General features: G+C 36.3%; 1 long non-coding RNA gene across 1 annotated transcript in view; it reads left to right on the top strand.

Moving 5' to 3' along the window:
- LOC110362878 (uncharacterized) overlaps positions 1–20,376 on the top strand; it is a 330,506-nt gene that overhangs the window by 145,693 nt on the left and 164,437 nt on the right. Inside the window, exon 4 of the long non-coding RNA XR_010475687.1 lies at positions 6,465–6,554. This is a non-coding gene — a long non-coding RNA (uncharacterized LOC110362878). The remainder of the gene's footprint in view (positions 1–6,464; positions 6,555–20,376) is intronic.

Below are 20,376 nucleotides of genomic sequence, written 5' to 3'. Positions count from 1 at the left end.
CCTCTCATTAACCACTGAAATCTCCTAGTCCCATAAATTCAGGGAAGCCCCCTCCCCTCTAGCACTTTATTTGATAAAGGCTCAACTGTAATTCCTTAAGCAGAGTTTCCAATCTCATTAGTTTGACATTAAATCAGTTTGCTTACATGATTTTTATTTGCACACTGTTATCGATGGACATTTAATACTAAATTTCAACCTGCAGTGAAGTAAATTCCAAACAGGCGGCTGATTAGGTAACACAATGATTAAGTCTCTGTTATCAGGAGCAACCATTGCTCTTTTGTAGAGTGTGCATGGTTTAATTTCATCTCATCTAATTGTTATCAGTAAGCTGCCATTGGTTCATTAAAAACCTTGCGCATTGAAATAGCAACAGTCTAATGACTTTATATAAAGGTTTGCTTCCAAGGGACTTTGTTGGTCATAATACACAAATTAGAATGAATTATTCTGAGATTTTTTTTTTCAGTTACTACATTTTATCATAATTTTATATCCATGTGTTGGAATCTAATTTGCTTCCTAACTTTTTTTAAACATTTAAATGAGCAAGAAAGGAAACAAATTTTTCTAGTAATAGCCTGACTCTTTAGGGTCTCATTTAGGCTTTTTTTTTTTTTAAAGGTTAATTACTTCTTCTCCAAATGACCATTATGCCACCTAAGCTCATTGTCATATTTATCTATATTTTAATAGTACATGCTACTTTTTTGACAGTTTTTCATAGCTCTGACTTTGAAAGAATTTGGCATTATTTTCAGAGCTTCTGATATTTTTTTGAATGAAGAATGAAAAACTCAAGTAATTTTCATATGGATATTTATAAATTTTTTTAAAAATCACGTAGACCTTGTTTTAAGTAACAGAAAAGTGGAGCAAATTTTAGCCTTCGAAAATGTAATATCTTAATTCACTTTCAGATACTCAGTATTAAAAGTTCCTTTGGCTATTATATCTTCTCTACTTTGCTGTTTACAAAGGAAGGTTTCCTATATGGTTTAAGATAATGAAAAGATAAGTTATAAAAATATGTCTTGCACATTTTAAATACAATTTTCAACATAGTCTGAAAAACTTAATATTGAAGGACAAAGCATAAGAGGGTGTCTCTCCAAATTTCTACCTTAAAATGCAACCTGTAGCCAAAGAAAAGTAACTACATGTATTAAAACTATTTACATGAAGTCTCTTGGCACAGATAGCAGAATGTGTAATTATCTCCTTGTTATGCTGTGCTCACTGATTAGCATTGAAGGGGAGGGACTAGGACAGAATAGGCACAGCAGGAAGGCAGCCAGCACATTCACTGCACTTGTGCATACAGAGCTCTTAATAAATCAAACTGGCAAAGTATCAGCTGGCACTAAGTTACTATATGGGTTGTGCAGTAGTCTTATAAAAAAATATTTTTTTGACATAATCAATAATTATTATTAGAGAGATCACAATTAAACAGTTAGAAGCAAGTTATTAAACTCTGTTGATGGTGTTTTCTGTGGGAAGTAATGAACTGTGCGTACTAGAATTAATCTTACTAGTTTCCACTGAATTTGAGTCCAAAGCCACTTCAAGCAAGACTTCAGCTGACAGCAAGGGTAGAAGCTTTTATCATTAGGACAGACTCAAGCCGTCATGCTCTGTCCTGAGGAGACAATGTTTTTTCTCCCTAGGTTTTGTGTAAATCTTAGTGAATACTCAAACATGCCATGCTGCTTATTTATGTTAGTAAGCAATTAGTTTTAGTTTTCCACTGTCTTAAGAAACTTACTACATGAAAACAAATAGCAAAGAGCATATCTGTTATAACTAAGTTTTCACATCTTTGAACTTTTTCCTATTCTAATGAGAAACTCTTGTTTAGTCCCAGTTGTTCTTTTTAGCACTGAAATTTCTCTTTTGAAGCTTGACATTGATAACCAGAACTCATTGCTATTACTCCTTTGTTATAGCCTTGTTTACTCTGTCTGTCTCGATGCTGCACAAGTTATACTTGCAAATACTATAAATCCATGCAGGAGCAGAGGCCATTAGTGATTCTGATAATCCTCCTGAATAAAAGCATCTTGCTTGGGAGTGGGCAACAGAGACTAATGTTAACAATTCAAGGTCATTCTCTGGCCCAGCAGAAACTGGAATCCATGAATCTACATTTATTTGCAGTGTGAGGTGGAATATGTGTCTTGGTCAAAAGGAAGCAATGTGTATGTATGTATGTATGTAGATCATAGGGAATAATTCAGGTTGAGAGGAGACCTCTGAAGGTTAAGCTGGTCCTATGCCCTGTGCAAAGCAAAGCTAACTTCTCAGTTACTTAGGTTGATGAATTTTGGTTTTTAGGTTATTATTCCTGTGGAATTTGAGTTCAGAAGGTGTGAATGAAATGAAGGAAACAAAAGGAACAATAAAAAAATTCAAAAGATAAGTGGAAAAAAAAAATGCAAGAAAAAATGAGGGAGGAAATTGAAAATTCAGCAAAGTAGGAATGAGAAATTTCTCCCATATTTCAGCCTAAAGGCTTTTCTGGCAGTGGCATCCTCATCAGACAGCTCAGGACAAGTACGATGTGTAGCCATGCAGTTCTTGTTGGGCTAAAAAATAGCAGATGAAATGTGAATTTCTGTTGTTCCAGAAGATACCATGAAACAGCTTAGTGTTCCTTTTATGTATAACAGTTTTTCTGTGGTGGGCTGCCCATGGCTGGCTGCCAGGTGCCCATCCAGCCGCTCTCTCAACTTCTTCTCCTCAGCAGGACAAGGAAGAAGACGAGATGGAAAAGTTTGTGAGCTGAGACAAAAATGGGAAGATGTTACCTATGAGCATCAGTTTTGTGTGCAACATTTTAAAAATGCATGATAAAATTCTCAGTTGGTGACAGTTGAAGTACAGGATGTGTTGAACAGCTTCCCTGAGACAGGTGCTGATCCGATAAGGTTGGGTACAGGCTCACCAGGGTTCAAGTTGAGCTGGGCTTGTACACAAAACAAATCCGTGATCTCAGGTCCCACTTTTGTTAGACTTGGCATTTTGGAGCAGAACATAAAATTTACATTTGGCTTTAACAAAAGTAGTAGAGGAGAAACGGGGACTGTGTGGAGTGTGGAGACGAGTCTGGAGACTTGTTCATCCTCTTTCTGGTAGCTCTTGAAGTACAATAAAATATGTTGGAGTGGAAGATGTTGCAGATGCATCAAAACTTGTGTCTTCAGAAGGAAAGGGTGAGGGACTCATGTCTGATAAGGGTGGGATTTTTGCTTTTCCACTACTACTGCCCAGGACAAAAGAAAAAAGTATATTAGGAAGTGTAGCCTCTTCACCCTCCCCCCCACCCCAAATTAAAGTATGGCCTATAAAAATATATCACAACCCAATGGCCAGTTATTCGTTTGGAAGACATGAGAAACCTCCAAGTTGGATGTACTGCTTTTAAGTGTTGTTAGATACTCTTAGGGGAAAAAATGCTTTTCAATATTGAGAAAGCATATTCATAATGAGTAGAACAAATATATGTACTAATCTCCTTCAAAGTCTGGCTGAGAGTAGGGGTTTTGTCTGAATGGAAGGGAGGTTGGTGTTTCTCCCTGGAGTTTTCAGTCTGTAGACCCAAACAGGCTTACAGAGGCAATTGAGGCTGTAACAATACTAGCAGCAGAGTTTAGCAGGGCACTGCACTTCAATTAGTATCTTCCACTTCTTTGCAAGGTTAATTAGTGCCATTTGTGGTGGTGGTACTAGATAAGTACAAGTTAGGTTGAAATTGCTGACTCTTTTCATGTTTTAAGCTGAACACATATGAGATGGCAGCCATGGATTTGTGCATACTCTTTGTTTTTGCAATATATGAGCCCCTAAAACCAAAACTAGGTAGATAGTTGTTCTTAATACTTTGTTTATTTATTCTCTTTACATTGTTCAATTAGAATTATTCTCAAATGAAATGCCAGATTGTTTTCTATAGATATATAGCCAACACTAACACTGTCGGCTTAAAATTTGAAGGCTTTATTTACACCCTGCTCTCCCAGTAACAGTCTTAACAGCTTGCTACATAAAATAATTAAAAACTGAGCTTTGCTGTTTCTCTTTTGAAAGAGTTTCTGTCATTTTTAAACCTCTTCTAAACATCTGTCCCGTCGTCGTTCTCTGTCAGAACATTTAGACAGTTTGTGATGTACTTTTCCTCCTGTTGACAATGCAGGCAAAATCAAATGAACATCTCTTGGGTTGTATGCTGCTTCTGCAGTGACAATTATCTGAGAATAACATGGTAATTATGTGACAAATGCCCTTGTTTGTAGTGAGGGGGAGATCTGTTATTCTCCAGTGATATGGTTGGATGCACCTCAGTATAATTCTGGTTCCTTCTAAAAAGATTTTCGTCTAAAAAAAATTAACATATTGCTACATGATAACTTAATACTAGATTTGTAATTTACGGTAATTTTAGGTAGCGTACACTGTCTGTCTTTTGGTCTTTGTTTCTTGAAGGAATGCCAAAGACCCAGATTTCCCATCCAGGGGCTTTTGTAGTAAAATAGGGGAGTAGCTTATGAGCTATAAATGACTGACTGAGGTTCAAATCACAGAGAGAGTCTTAGCTGTTCTCAGAGTATATTGTAGGTAAGGGGAAAAAAGAATAAAAGGCAGGAAAAAAAAGTTAGAATGGACTTAGACCACATCAGGCATCAGGCTTGACAGTATTTGTTTAAACATCTATAGCTACAACATTCTGGAGTTGCCCTTAGAACTTGCCAGAACACACACCTTTGCCTACCTTACATACATTAATATGCACACATACATGCAGGCATTTAAATGTGTTGTATCTCACTTTGTGTATATCAGTGTATATACATGGTGCATTCACACAACAGACATGTTAGCTTAAAGTGAAATCTGCGTTATTATTTACTTCAACAGATTGTCCTTCAGCGGACTGTTTTTTTAACTGAGAAAAGCAGGTAACGTGTATTCTCTCAAGCCGTACTAAACTACCACTGAGTTTGGGGAAAGTGGGGGTGGTTACAGTGATGTTTGTTTTTTCAAGTAGAAATACATTTATCTTCCTACTGTGGAATTTATACTTCAGGAATATTTGTTCTTCACAATATTTTACAGTACTCAAATGTGCATTTTGGAGCCTAAACGCTACTAGGCATTTCTACTAGGCATTTGAAAAAGTAACTATATGTGGCCAGCTGCTACACTACAAAAATTGTGCAGGACAGATGTTTGTCAAAATGACTAGGATTAGAATAGATATAGTGCAACCTTCTTATTTTCTCAATAGAAATAGGTTGCAGCAAAATAACTTACACTGATTAAATGTTTTTGAAGTAGATACTTGCACATTAGAAGTAATAGCAATGGTCAGCAAAATTTTCTGATAATCTTCAGTGCCTTAGCAAGGATTAATGCTGCTCCAGCCAAAAGAAAAAAAGAAAGTTATAATAGTGACATGTGCTGACATGACCCTGGTACAGATTTTCTGGAAGTAGTACTGTATTAGTGGTTTTCTCCTTCTGCTCTGTGTGGAAAGGGTAGCTGTGTGTTTATTCCCCAAATATTACCTTACTTTAAAAAATGATTGTCAGTAACATAACTGCAATGAAAGAGCTCACTAAATTACTGTCTGAAAAATGTTATCATCTATGTTTTATTCACTTAAAAGTCTTGCTTTTGTGTTGTAAATGTGCTAGAGTAATTTTCTTTCATTTCAGCTATTATAACAGCATAAGTCATCTCAGTTTTAAGCTTAGTTCCATTGACTATGATTTTGTAGTAACTAACTCTCTTCCATTGTAACAGTAATCCAGCTACTTGTATGACCACCTAGCCAGTGTTTACCCCAACTGACCTTGATCCTCATTGTAGCTTAAAAATAATTTAAAAAATAATTTAAAAAATATGTGTGGCAAAGTGTTTGCCATAGTTTGTTTTTGTTTTCTCCACGGAATCAGAATTTCCATTGGAAGGGATTATCACACATTCAAATGATATGCAAGAGAAAGTCTTTGAAAAATCAAAAACATACTGAAAGTTAATTTCTACAGTCTCACTTTTTGTGTAAGGCCCCTTTAACATTTTTTAATGGTCTAGAGTTTGAACAGGAATCTATAAAACTTTAAAATCCCATGCAATTTAGTAGAAAATTCCATATCTGCTGTAAAGTTCTTTAGACTGCTTTAAAATTTGTAGATATAAGTTATAGTTTGTAAATTAAATTTTATAGGCATCTTCAGTAAGAATAGATTTCAGATCAAAATGAAATAAAAGGCACTACTCTTGCATTTTATCACTGTGTGTTGTGGGGGTTTTGTTGTTGTTTTTAAAATAAATATAGTAGTATAGGGAGGGTGGGTCTCAGTGTAGAATTTAGTGTGCCCCAAACTAATTTTCCAAGGAAATAATTCTAAGATAAATTTTGGTAAGAACATCCATATATCTGATTTATTTCCTCACAGGTTCAGGGGAAGCTGTTATTTGTGAGATGACCTGCAAACAAGCTTTTTCTCGAGAGCAGCGTGTAGAAGTTCTCTAGGAAGAGAGAGATGGTGAGTAAGTTATTGCAAATATCACTTTTGCCAAAGGTTCGTAGCACGTACAATTTATCATGGCAACACTAATCAGCCTGCCACAAGATGAGAAGTTTGCAAATTAAAAGTATGAGGTAAAACATATAGTTGAAAAGCTGTTATAAACAATTTTACTTTTGAACTGTAATACCTGTCTGACAGATGTAATTAAGTGCATTCTATCTATTTTGGTTATTTTATTCCTCTTAATGAAATTACACCAATAACTGAACATATGGGGCTCTGCAATGACTTTGGAGTTTGACTTCTCAAAATGTGAAGCAGTATTTGGGTATAGAAGGGTATAGTTTGCTGGTTTATACAAATGACTTTGATACTGTGGCTGCTTCAGCTGTTAACAGGGTATCCATAGACCTGGATATTGACATAGATATTCCAATTTTAGAGTGAATGATCAAGCTCCTTAGAGATTATGTGGGATGCTCTGTTTGCCACTGTTATGTGCAAGAAGAGAACACATTCATTTGGCCAGATTGCTTTTCTGGTTTGTGTGTTTAGCTACGATGCCAAGTATGATGACACTGCATTTGGGTGGAGTTGTCACGTAGTACTTCAGCAATAGAAGGGAAGAGGTATTTGAAATAAATGGCAGTAGGAGTGTCACCAGAAGGGGTGTCCCGGTGTTACTGGGAAATAAACTGGAATAAGTGGGGAGGAAAACCGGTATGGCTCGGCTGCTTATCAGCTTAGAGCGACATGTGCCATCTGAAGGGAGCCGAATGAGCAGCCTGGGCCAGGCTCTTGGCTGTGGGGGTTTGCAGCCCTGATGTTCCTCATCTGCCAGTCTGCAGCCAGGAGCAGCTCTTGACATGCAGGGCTCATTGAGACCTTGGGAAATTTTTCAGAAATGAAAAAAGACACTTGTGAAAGGATTTGACAAGTGACTTGAACTCTGTTCATTAGTGAAATTCTTCCTTTGCTTCAATAACAGTTTCTTTGGTCTCCTCACTAATTCACTAGAAACCAACACGCTGATAAAACTGCAGTGCAGTGTGTTTGTTTTCCTTCAGACATTCAGCTGTGCATGACCACTAAGGCCTTCAGTAAGGTTTTCTGTTGCTGTTACTCATTAAAGTGTCATCCTATATGTCTCTGCTTCTAATGAGATTGGGCTGTGGCTGATTTAATTCCCTGCTGTTAATAAATTGTGCTTTCTTTTTTTTGTCTCTTACACTAACTGCTAGCGGTGAAAACGAGGACTCCACAGGCTAATTAATAATAAGCACAAGCATAGTAATGACTGCAAAGTGCATTTAAGTACATATGTTTTAGTGATTCTCATGATCTTCAGAAAAGCCAATAGCACATCATTTCTGATGACATTCTTACAAAACACTATGACAATTAATTCATCAAATCTGTTTTGACAAGGCTTCTGCAACCTTTCAGTAAATACCAGGTTTGATAAGTAGACTGCGTTGTCAAATATCAAAAGTACTAATGGCAAATACCAGGTAACAAAGTGTAAAGTGATGAGGTGTGCTTCTCTTTTCACAGTATGTAAAAGTAAAAAATATTGTACACAGTCATACAGAGTAAAAGAACCATATCAGTAAAGACACCATCCTCTCTGAACACAGAATAGTTTGCATTAGCTGTATCTTGACGTGTAACAGAAGCTTGCAATATTTCCTGGCCTACCTGTGGAAGTTGTTGCATTTCTGAAATACGCAGTGTGTTGGAGGAGAACACGTGCAAGTAGAGCTTGGCTTCACTCCTACAGATTGGTTTTATGCAAATGGGATGCATGAGGCTCAGGAAATTAACCGTAGGGTCACAAAACTGTTCCAGCCTTCAGGCTCTAGTAATCGATGGCAGCTCCTGTGCAGGGTGCTGAGGACATACGGTCATTAAAAGCGCTTGGTCGATAGTGTTTGCACTCTCCTGCTTTTGCTGCAGCCTTTTCTCTTACTGGCACCAAGACTCTGGTTGCATCCGGTGCTCTCTGCTGCCCTGCTGTTGCCTGAGATGAGCCATCCAGTAGATATCATCCCACGAAATGGAGCCAGTTTGAAAATTTATTTTGTTCAGCATGGAGAGGGATGTTAACTGGTCACAGATAAAATTGGACTCCCTTTTGTCACTGCTGCATTTCATCCTCGGTTTGAATGGGTTCTTGGTGTTTGTCATGAGGAAACACTCTTTTCATGCATGTAACTGCAAGCTAATTTGTTATTTATCAATGGATAGTTACAGTAATCTATGCTATTAAAGTTGTACATAATTTATACACACTATATATTATACAATATCATACTTGGATGAAGTACAATCTCTTTGATTAAGCTAATACAAGGTGGTAAGACCTGATCTGTGATGAACTTGTTAAACGTCTGTCTGGACCACAAAATCAGACAAATCATAAGAATGCAAAGCTGGGTTACACAGCCCATGAAGAATTTGCCTACTGTGTCTTGTGTCACCATCGTGGCTTTATTCCTTCATCTGGTCTTCATTATTCTGCTGCAGGACAAAGAGCATGTGGTGAACATTAGTTAGCAGAAGGTACAGCTTGTGCACAGGCTGGTGCGTTAGCATCTCCTAGTCTGGAACATGGAGCTCAGTGAAACAGCACCCTGCCAGCCTTTGAGAAATCTCAGTCTGTGTTGCAGTGAAAGGTACTTTGGGAGTTTTAAGAATCGATAACAATAAATTGCGCTAAAAACCATTTTGTTTCTTGATAAATTGAGAGCTAGTTTTAACTCTAGACAGTAGTTAATGATGAAATACTACTACTATATATAAAAGTAAAAAAGCCAAACTCTGTCAAGCTTACTGAGAGAAGGTGCCGTTGTCTTCTCTTCCATTTTCTCATGGGAGTCCATGCCTGGTCTTGTATAGCAGAAAATGGTATTTTCTGTTTAAGCTTAACAAAAGGCAAAGTCAAACAAAGAAGCTAACAGATCTGTTTACAATCAGAGTTTACTGTATTGAAAGGTTGGTTTGAATTCCATTAAAAGTGTTTTCTGAATAACATAATAGTTGACTTAAAAGATTAAAGACAGCAGACTTGTATTTACTGTAATCCCTGCATTTTGTCATTAAAGCCAAAGAAATTTTGTTTTTAAATAAAAGTTCGTGCATCCAAAGTTACATATTCTCTCTCACAGTGGCTGCCTTAACGAACCAGCTCGGCATCTGCTGTTCCTGAGCTATGGGCTGTGCACAGGCACTGGTTCTCATGGTTAAACCTGCTAATCCTGAGCCTGCAGTACTGGATCTGATAACGATTTTTTCCTAGCACATAGTTAGGCAGTAGAAGATATATCTATATATCTATATATCATCTATATATCTATATATCATCTATATATCTATGTATCTATAGATATATATATATGTAATGTCCCTTGAACATGCAGGTCGTCGCTCAAATGACCCAATCAGTGGGTGAAGGGGAGCTATAAACATGGATGGTGCGGTCTGGAAAAAAACCAGGATGGATTTCTTGTAACAAGAAGTTGAGATATCTGTACATGTTGGAAGTAAATTTTTAAAAGTGTGTCTACTGAAATACTAGAGGCCATAACAAAGAGAGCCTAATTAATTATAAATTGATTATTAGAAAAATTTTCAAGGGTTAATAATTGTGCCTGAAAAAAAAACAATGTACAGCGTAACTAATTTTAAAGTGCTTAGCAGATGCTTTAAACTGATATAGCACAAACAAAAAGTCACAATTTTCATTTCAGCAGTAAAGTGTGCAGAGTGAATTGAATGTGTTAGGACATCCAAGCCATGGAACACATTCTTCTTTGCTAGCACAGAATTACCAAAAAAACCTCACAATGTAAAATGATTTTCTAAAAGGTTTTAAAGTTCTTATTCTCATTCTGCTCCATGCTACAAAACAAAGACTTGGGTCATTCATATACCAGGTCTGCTGCTTAACTCTTAAGTCTTGTGGATTGTTGAAAGTGTTGCTAATCATGTATATCTGGTTAAATAAAAACCATAAAGAGTTAGTGCACAATTTTCTCATTTGACCTGTCTTTTCCCCACCCCGCCTTGAAAGATGGTGCATGAGGTGCATGATTAAAAATGCAAGATACAGTTGACTTACTGGAATACTAATGTACATATATATATATATATATATATATATATAGTTTAATACAGCATAGTAATGCATTTTTTAACTGCAAGAAAACCCGTCAAAACTACAAAACCTAAGAAAATAAAAAAGACATTAAGAACAATCAGTGATGCTTTCAGTCAGTGAGGGAATTCATAGCCCCTTGTTCTGGGGAACTGCAGACTTATAGCATTCCGTGCCTTGGCTAGTATTCCTGTGGTAAGCATCTACTGGGTATTAGTAATCTAGAATAAAATCTAGTTGCTTTGAATTAGGGCAGCCTTTCCTTGGAAAACCTGTTTTTAGTAATAGTGAGCATTTGAAGAATTAAGACATTGTGAGGGCAATTTTGACCTTTCACATTTTGTCAGAATTGTGCTGACCAGCTCATTTCAAGCTCCATATTCTGTCTGATTGAGATCACACATTTGGAAACACCCCAAGGTTTTAATCTCTGCTTTACTGCCTACTTCTTGTGGTTTAGTTTATTTCAAGATAAGGAGAGAATATGTGAAATGGAGAAGAATACTTAAAGATGGAAAATCCTTTTCAGTCCAGCCCTGAATGTATGTGATCTGGGGCAGTTTACTGCTGAATTTCTCTTGTGTCTCTCAAACCTCACTGAAGGAAACATGCAGAAGAAATGGCTGGTGAGAAGTCACAAAAAGAAAAATAAATACTTTACAAATATTAGATGTTGCTTTTGATGAGAATCCAGTAAGGAGTTTTTTTCATGTGACAAATTTGTCAGCTAATCTAAACCCAGGGAAATACCTTCCCAGTGGGTTTTTTCCCTTCCTTTCTGGAGTGTGCAGCGGTTTTCACAGCTGGCAGCAGATGACCCAGTTCTGGGCTCTCAGGCTGGTTTACTTGTACATGCCCTTCTGTACATGTTGCTAATCTTTCCTTTGATTCCAGAAGTCAGTGACAAAGTGCAGCCTCAGAGAAAGAAAACAAAGCACAGATCCCCTCTTCTTTGTAGCAGCTTATCTTCATTTTGCTACACTTACCAAGAAGTCTTCTGTAGAAAGTACATTAATACGAATGAACATTTTCCATGTTTAGGGTTGTGAATATGAATACATATGCATACATATTCCCCAAGGGTGGGAAAGCCGTTTTCTCCCATGTGATTTGTATATAGTACAGTATTCAGCGCTTTTTTTTTTTTTTCCCCCCTTTGGGTAGGGCAGTTTGAACAATTTAGACCTTTGGGGCCATTTTTTCTGCTGTTGCTTGAACCTGTATTTTTGTTTTACTTTCACAACTGTACGATATTCTTCTTCCAGCAGAAGAAGTCATTGTTTTCTCAAAAGTCCTGCCCAACGTGAACTAGAAATAATCAAAACTATAAGGATTGGTTTTCACACTTTGGTAATGATTGCTGTTGACTTTTTACTGTCTATTTAACAAGGATTTATTAGTAAGGTTAAGATAAAACATAGTGTAAAGCTTACAAAGCTGCTTAAAAGTTATGCTGGTCAATTTTTTATGAATATCCAAAAAAACAAAAACCATTATTTGCATTCTGGTTTTGAAAACACAATTTTTTAAAGATTATAATCTCCACTTGTGGTGCAGTAGACTATGTTTGCTTTGATAGCATTTCAGCAATGTTCATTTGTTTTGGTCTCTGAGATTGAATAGAGAATTTGCTGTGCAGTGTTGTGTTGCCATGTTGCGTGTTCAGTTTGCTTGAACCTCCCATCTCACCAAGGCCATACGTTTTGGGGCTCAGTTGTTGGGAAAGGAGAAGCACTTCGGGAAGTCAAGAAGTGCTTTCTGCTGCTCTTGCTTTCAACAATAAGATTCGTCATACTGGGTGTTGAGGATGCTTGGTATTGCACAAGACTGTGCTCAAGGGATGTATGTACCTTTATAAAATAGAAAAGTATCATTTCTTTAGTTAGCTTTGTCAGCTTGTGACATAATGTGCCTTCCGTTGTTCACCTTTTTTTTTTTTTTAAAAAGTGGCAGTTGATAGCAATATTTCAGTTGCAAACATGAGGAATGGCACTCATGGGAGTTGTCTTTTCCTTAAAACAAAAACCAGATTGGGTCAGTGCCGTGGTTTTTTCTTTTTCATTTGTGGTGGTGAATGGTACATTGCATTGCATAGAGACAGGAAAGAAAAATTTTATTTCCTGGTTTGTGTTCTAAATTTTTGGAATTTCTTTGAACTCCAAAGCAAACAATTACTAGGAAGGTTTTACTTAAACAGGAAGAAACTAAAGGGTCTTGCCTGGATCGCAAAGAATCAAAAGAAGAAAACTTTTTCACTGTTGTCAGAATGATCACTTGCTTTCACAATTCTGCTTTTTCTGTTGTACTAAATTCACCATATGTTTGGACTGAGCCAGTTTATTACTGACAGCAGTGAACCAAGATGTTTGATTTCCAAAACAGAGCTAGACAAAATCAGTTTTGTTTTGTTTTGTTTTTCTAAGGCAATTGTAATTAATAAATGAAATAGAATTTTTTACTGGTAAAGAACATGTTGGAATTCTGACAAATTGTAATTAAAATGTTTTCTTTCCAAAATAATGCAAATATTTCCAATGTGTAAATTTGATATGAAACATTTTTCTTTACTGAACTCAGTAACTGAAGTTATTTATCATAAATTTCTAGGAAGTGTTGGGGAAAATTATCTCAAAATATCGAAGAGAATATAGGATCTAAAATAGAAATACATTTAAATGTCAACAAAATCAATGTATATGAAATGCATTAGGTTTCATATCTCCACTGTGTCGCTGAGAGCATGTTTTTTCCTGTATATAGTATCTATAGGCAAGTGAGGAATGGCCATGTCCATATTTAGCCATCAAAGACAGAAGGCGCTAAACTAATGCATGTTGACTCTTCATATGATTTCCAGAGAATTAGAATTAATTAGACAGATTTATAGTTTGCAAAGTAAATTAGAATTAATTACACAGATTCTCAAAACCACTATTTTTCATTGACTATGCTATTGACTTCCGTTTCATACAGGTCATGCTTTACTTATGTATTTGATGAGCCCAGCATACTAAATTAAATCACATAGTAAGCAAAACCTTTCAGGACACTTCAAATATGAGACACGGCCATGTGTTCAAGTGCCTAGGAAAGGTCTGAAGGAAAATCTTTGTTGGCTTTCTATTGAAATGTGTGACAGATCCGTGAACATAAACCGACCCTGTTTATATCTGCTGACTGTACTCCTGGAAACCTGTGAGAGTGTGCACAACAGAAATATGTTAGAATTTCTGTAAGGCAGCAGTTACACTCTGTATGGAGGATGAAAGAATATGAAATACAAGGCAAAACTAAGTGAGTATTTTAATATTACTGTGGTCCTTTTGTATATAGGAAGCATGAGTATTCTAAGCACCACAGATTTCATATTAACCTGTGAAAGCATGATGCAAGCCATCCTTCACTCACAGACTCCAACCTCACTTCACACAGTGAAAAAGTGGAATTCTGCTTGTTCTCCTGTGTTTTGGTTTGACATTTGGCTTGCAAGAGACTTTTTCCAGATAAATTGGGACTTTAACATGTGAGTCTAAAGTAAGCGTGAGTATACTCTGAAGTGCCCTTAAGTTTCATCACAGTATTTTATCTTTAAGTTTTAGTCACACTACTAGCAAAACACATGGGCCTCATTCATTGTCCTGATGATTTTTTATGGTATTGCTTAAAATCAAAGTTGCCCTCTCCTTCTAGTTTTTGTTGGTTTAAGTTAAGTATCTATTAATATGCATCATATTTAAAACAAATATTTATATTTTCAGCCCTTCAACCACCAGATAAACACGAAGAAAATTTAAATGTATTTCCAAGCTGACAGCCAAAGAAAAAAGAGAACTTTACCATTAGAAAATCTGCTTCTGAATAATAATTACTGATAATAATGTGATCATGTCACTTTCTCACTAGTAGATTTATTTCTTCTTTGGCTGACCGAATATTCTTAATAAATTGGTTTTCAAAGTTTTACAGTTCTAGTAGCATCTTGTACTTTGAATGAGAGCTGAGTAGCTTGTGTTTGCTGAAACGGGTGAAATATATTGCACAAGCTGGTGCTCGTCTCTGTGTGCGCATATCTCTACATGCTTTCTCTTGTGCTGCGAAAAGAAGGGAACATCTGACAGAGCGATATTCACAGCAATAGTTGAGAAAATAGCTTCACAGACTTTGCTCTAGTCTCAGAAAATGGGTAGAGCTGAAAGTGTGATGGCAGCTCCTTCTTAGTTCATCCCCCTTGGGCAGCCTGGTGCTTGTAACAGCACTGACCTTTTACAGGGCTGTGGAAGAGGGAGATCAAAGTCCTTTTGTGTCTGTGCCCTGGTGGAAGCTGGGCAGGGTCCCTCTCCACTTGTGTGCTGGGTTAGTTTCTAAGTTCATTTTGCTGCATTATTATGGTAGTTCTATGTGTGTAAATACATTGTATTTCTTATTTATGTTACTATATTTTTTAAAGCAATAAATGCTGGTCTTTATCAACTACATTATACACAGTAATTTACAAAACCGTGCTTGCAATTTTGTATCTGTCTCTGCAGTTAAAACGTACTATCTGAGTTACTTGGAGAGGTAGTCTTGTTCCTTTATACTTGACTTCTTGCATGTAAAGAGAATATATTAGTTACGAACTAAGCATTTAGGTGTCAAGGTTTGTCGTCTTAAGCTAGTATTGTACTTACATTGCATTAGGCCTCTTCTCGTTAGAAGTGACTGAGACAGTCTGATTTTAAATATTAAATATAAGATCAAAAATTAAATAGTTTTGCATGTTTCCCTTCTTCAGGGAAACAATTTTTGTTTTGCAGAAATTCCAGATAACTGCAAGTTCATTATAGGCTTTCATCATTTCTATTTCTGCTCCATTTCTGCCTTGTGGTGGTCCTTATTCAAGATGTTAGCTCATTAAAAAAATCATTTACCCTGCTAAATCTAAAGATACAGTTCTTAAAAATCTCACTGATATTCTACAAGGAGAGACACAGAAAGGGAGAGAGAATCAACATGATCTTAATCCTGTATTTGGTGCCCTTAATAGAGACTTTTTATTCCTTTTGGTTTCTCACAAATAGCCAATGTCATCGTGTAATTTCTGCCTTAATAAAGTTATAATAATTAACTAAAAAAAATGAAGAAGATAATAAAAAGAAAGTTTCTGTTGTCATATGTGCTTACGCATGTGCCTTATTACTGAATTGCTGTTATATTAGTGTTATATTACTGAATGCAAGTCTACGCTTTCTTAGAAGGCTTATGATGTATCTAGTACGCAGGTGATAAACATGCGTGTCCAATGCGCCATAGATGTGTATTTTAGTCACTTCAAGATTCAGCTTTAAAGTGTTAAACTGGTAATATGTGCAATTTGATGTGCTACCTCATGATAGGTTTGATTTTAATAAAAATCAAATCTAAACTATATATTAAAAGTTTTACATAATAAATGCCAACAATTATTCTTTGCAGATAAAGTGGAACTTTTCTTAGCTAATCAGTGGTGGTGAAATGATGGGATAATAAAGGCATAGCACTGGTGTGTAAATGATTGATTAGCGAAAAAAAAAAAAAAGAAAACACAGACTTAAAAGGTACTTTTTAAATTGAATTCTGAGTATGAGTAGAACAGTATTTGACAGAAGGATGTGGATGAATTTTACCATTGATTTTAGAAAGGGAGGGAGTCATAAGCATAAATGCTTATACATAATGAATTTTATTTCTGTTTTAATGGTGCTGTTGCATCATTTTGGCAAATAAAGTTACCCTAGTGCAAAATGGAAGTCAGGCAGCAGTGAGTCATATCTATTGATTCTTCAAGTTGTGCTTGAATAGAACTGGTGTAAAGTGGGTGAGTACACTGGTAAACCGAATCTTTTGGCTGCAGCATGCTGCTTTGGGCAGCATCTTTAGCTTGGCGGTACACTTAGTAGCTCAGGTGAGTGAGATGTCGTTGAACCAAGAATAGGTGTTGTTTTATTTCCTTGCCCTGAAGCATTTATGTACAGCAGATTGTTCTGATTCTTGCAGTTCCTCTTACTCTTCTCTACACGTTAAGTGCCCACAGAGATTCTGTTTGTCTCTCTCTTTTTAAGAAATTGTGTGATACAGCATTTTGGTCAGTTCTTGCATTCCCATGAGTGTGTAATTGTTATTGAGTAATTGTTGATTTCCACATTTAAGTGATAAGCTATGGTAATTTTTAATGCCCCTACACATTTGCAACTCCATCTTTTAAAGATTTTTTTTTTTTAATTCTAATATTTAGATATCTAGAATATGGTCCCTTGCCATTGCTGCTGTTTATAGAGCAGATGTAACCAACACTGAAGGAAACAGAATGGCTTTATACAGCATTAGAAGTGACCATCATAATGAGCTGCCCAAATTGAGGACGATCTTTAAATCCATTCTGTGAAGTGCTGTAACTTTTTTATATGCAGTATTGATTGGATTCCCATTCTGATGAACACAACTGTGATGTTTCAGTCTGTGGGTGCTGGTGTGTATTTTTTTTCTCTCTATTTTTTTTTTTTTTCCTCTTGTATTTTAAATTGCACTATTGATATTGAACTACCTTGAAATAATAGAATTTGCACCCTCCGTGCTCTGAAACTGGTGTATTTCTATCGTAGTCCTCAGGCAATACCAGAAGCAAACAGGAGACTGACTTTTTTGAGTACTCTGCAAATGCAGAAAGTTTTCTGTTTCAATTTAAATACTTCTACAATAAGTTTCAAAACATTTTTTAAAATGGGTTTTCACTTCACAGTCTGATGGAAAATAATTTTATCAGATTTTGTTATAAATGGAAATATAAACTGATCTGAATTGAGTTTGCAGGGTTCAGTCCTCCCCATCTGCTGCCACCCCTGTGTTCCTGCTTGTGCTGCAGGGGTATTGATGTCATCGTGTGGAAAGAGGCCTCAGGAAGCTGATTATGTAAACCCTAACCCTATGAAAAAAAGATACCATTTGGGCACTAACTGAGCTTTCTAAAATGGCTAATCTGGACTTATACACATACTAGTAAGGCACAAGCAAAAGCTCTGAAATGCAAGGGCAAAGGGAATGTTAGTAGTAAGCCTGGTTTTAGGTTAGCTTAGTGAGTGTGGAACAGCACTCAAAAGACTTCTAGACCTCAGTTCTGAAAATTGGTGGCTGAATAACTCACTAGCTGGCTGTTTATCTGAATAAAATCTAGGCTGTGAATTTGCCATAGTTACACTCCTGCAAGTTACATGGCAAACCAGTCAAATCTTCTGGAAAGAAATATAACTTAAACAGAATGTAATTAAAATCCATCTCCAGGGATACTGATATTGAAATAGCTCACTTAAAACACAGCTGAATTTGCAAAGGGGTAATATTTATGACCAGAAAAACATAACCTGCTTGTGATGTAATACAATGCCTTGAATTTCCAAATTCCTTTTCTTTATTTAAAAGTTGCAGTTATAATATTTATCATTTTTATTATGGATTTAGAGACTTATGAAGTAAATTTTTAAAAGCCTGAAGAAAACTTTTTAAAAAAGTTGTACCTGAAATACAACCTATTCACAGCTATCTTTGCACGTCTTTGTTGTGAAATATAAAAGCTAAATGCTATCTGTTCTGAAGGAACACTGAGCAAGACAAAGTATTTGATGTGACACATTCATGCTTTGCTTGTCAAGCAAAAGAGTTTTCACTATTATTCACTGCCCTCTGTATATTGAAGAACATATCTAAAGTAAGCTGAACGCTCTTGTGTTTTGTGATAGTGTGTTACTGGGAAAATAAAACAGCTACAATTATCTGCTCAACAAATAGAACTTGTCAGCCAGCAGGCATGCAGAACTAATGCAGATGGCCAGCTCAGAATAGCTGTCAAACAGAAAGACTGAAATAAAATATACTTTCTTCATATTCTGTAGACTCTCTAAAATATTTAGGTTTGAAGTCAGTTCAGAGGATTTTAGTGCTGTTTTTTAGCTCAGGTGTTTTCTCTGCTTCTGAAGAAAAAGAAAAGCTTTTCTAGAGGAAGAGGTATTACTAAAGTAGTGACAGCTGTCTCTGGATGTTGCATGGAGATGGTGGAGAGGATCTTTGCATGAAAGTGTTTCTGTCCTTGGAACAGAAGAATAGGATTTATGGCTACTATATTTAGAGATTTTGGAAACATAAAGTTAGAGATTTTGTATAATCCAGGACAGGTAACTGTTTTCCTGTTTTGAATGAATGCCCTATTTTCCCCTGCTTTGGGCTGCGTGTTGGTGGCACCTCAGAGAAATACTCTCTTATTGGAGAGTATTTTTATTATTTACTCTTCTGTTAGTTATTTTATTCTTTATAATTAATGAAGAATACTCCTTTGGATCTCCCGTTCCTCACTATGTGTTATTTCTTTGCAGCACAGACATGTGATAGGTAGTACAAAATTTTGAATTAAAGTGAAAAGCACAGTTGACAGTTACTGTTTGCATAGGGATCATTGGAGAAATTATACCTGATGTATTTATTAATGTGTGGTTTTGCCTACCGTGCAGGGCAATGGCACGAAGAGAATGCTTTGTGTAAAATAATTTAGTCCATCTAGAGTGTGTCTGTTGAGACTGTCATAGATAACATAAGGCTATTTTGGTTGTGTGTATCAGATTTCCAATTGCTCTGGTTTTTGACACCTCCCCCCCCCCTTTTTTTTTTTTTTTTTTACTATTACATTCAGAGGGGTTTTTTATTCCATTTTGTTTTGTGTTTTAATGGGTGCTGCACCAGAGGAGAATTTTTGTCCTGTAGTTTGAAAACAAAAGGGATGTGCTGTGACAACAAAAGGAAATAAATTGAAAACAAATAGAAGACAACTTGGAAGTGCCACACTATATATTCAGGCAGTGGAATGTATAGCTAGAAGCATTCAGTCAATCAGAATGGACTTTTCAAAGGGCTTCTGTGTGAAAGCACACAATTGGTTAGATGTATATTATATGGCACTGTCAGCCTCCCAGGGAGGATCACACACACGCCAACGGTCTGATCTAGTGAGGCGCATCCTTTGATCTAAATGATAAGAAGCCACCCATGTGCCAGTATAAACTTATTTGATAGCACCAGCTCTTGTTATTTCCCTTTGCTCTGTGGGATACCCTAGTACAAAGCTAAACTGGAAGATTAATATTCACTTTTGTGTCTGTATCCTTTGTTGTTCCGTCTTAAGGAGAAAAATGTTGAGAAGCCCTTATTTATTTTTAATAGAAATCCTAATGTGCGCTGTAGCTTGCTGTAGTTCAAACCACTCTACATCCCAGACTGGTATGTGGCAGGTTGTACACTGTTCTTTGCTTAACTTCTTACAATAAAAGTAGCTCGAGGCTGCGTGAAAGATTAACCTGCTCACAGGATTCATGAGATATATAGCTGGGTAGGGTGAAAAGCAGAGAGGTGTTTTGGGTTTTTTAAAATATATTTTATTTTATTTATTATATTTTTAATGTCTCAGACATCTTATATAATAAAAGCTTCTAGCACCTGCTGTTCTTTAAAAAACTTTTGATCTTAAATTCTAGGTTCCTGAGGGCTTTAAGAACATAGGCTGCCGAAGTGCCATTTACAGGGCCTCAAGGGAAATTTAGAAACAGAAAACCTGGCCCAGGAGTCCAGTGCTCTGCCAGGGTGTTTATTTCTTTAATATTTTAACAAGCTTCAAAATATTTC

This window comes from Columba livia, chromosome 12, assembly GCF_036013475.1.
Source record: "Columba livia isolate bColLiv1 breed racing homer chromosome 12, bColLiv1.pat.W.v2, whole genome shotgun sequence".
Taxonomy (NCBI): Eukaryota; Metazoa; Chordata; class Aves; order Columbiformes; family Columbidae; genus Columba; species Columba livia.
Note: the sequence above shows the minus strand (reverse complement) of the source record. Positions and strands in the feature narration are given on the sequence as shown.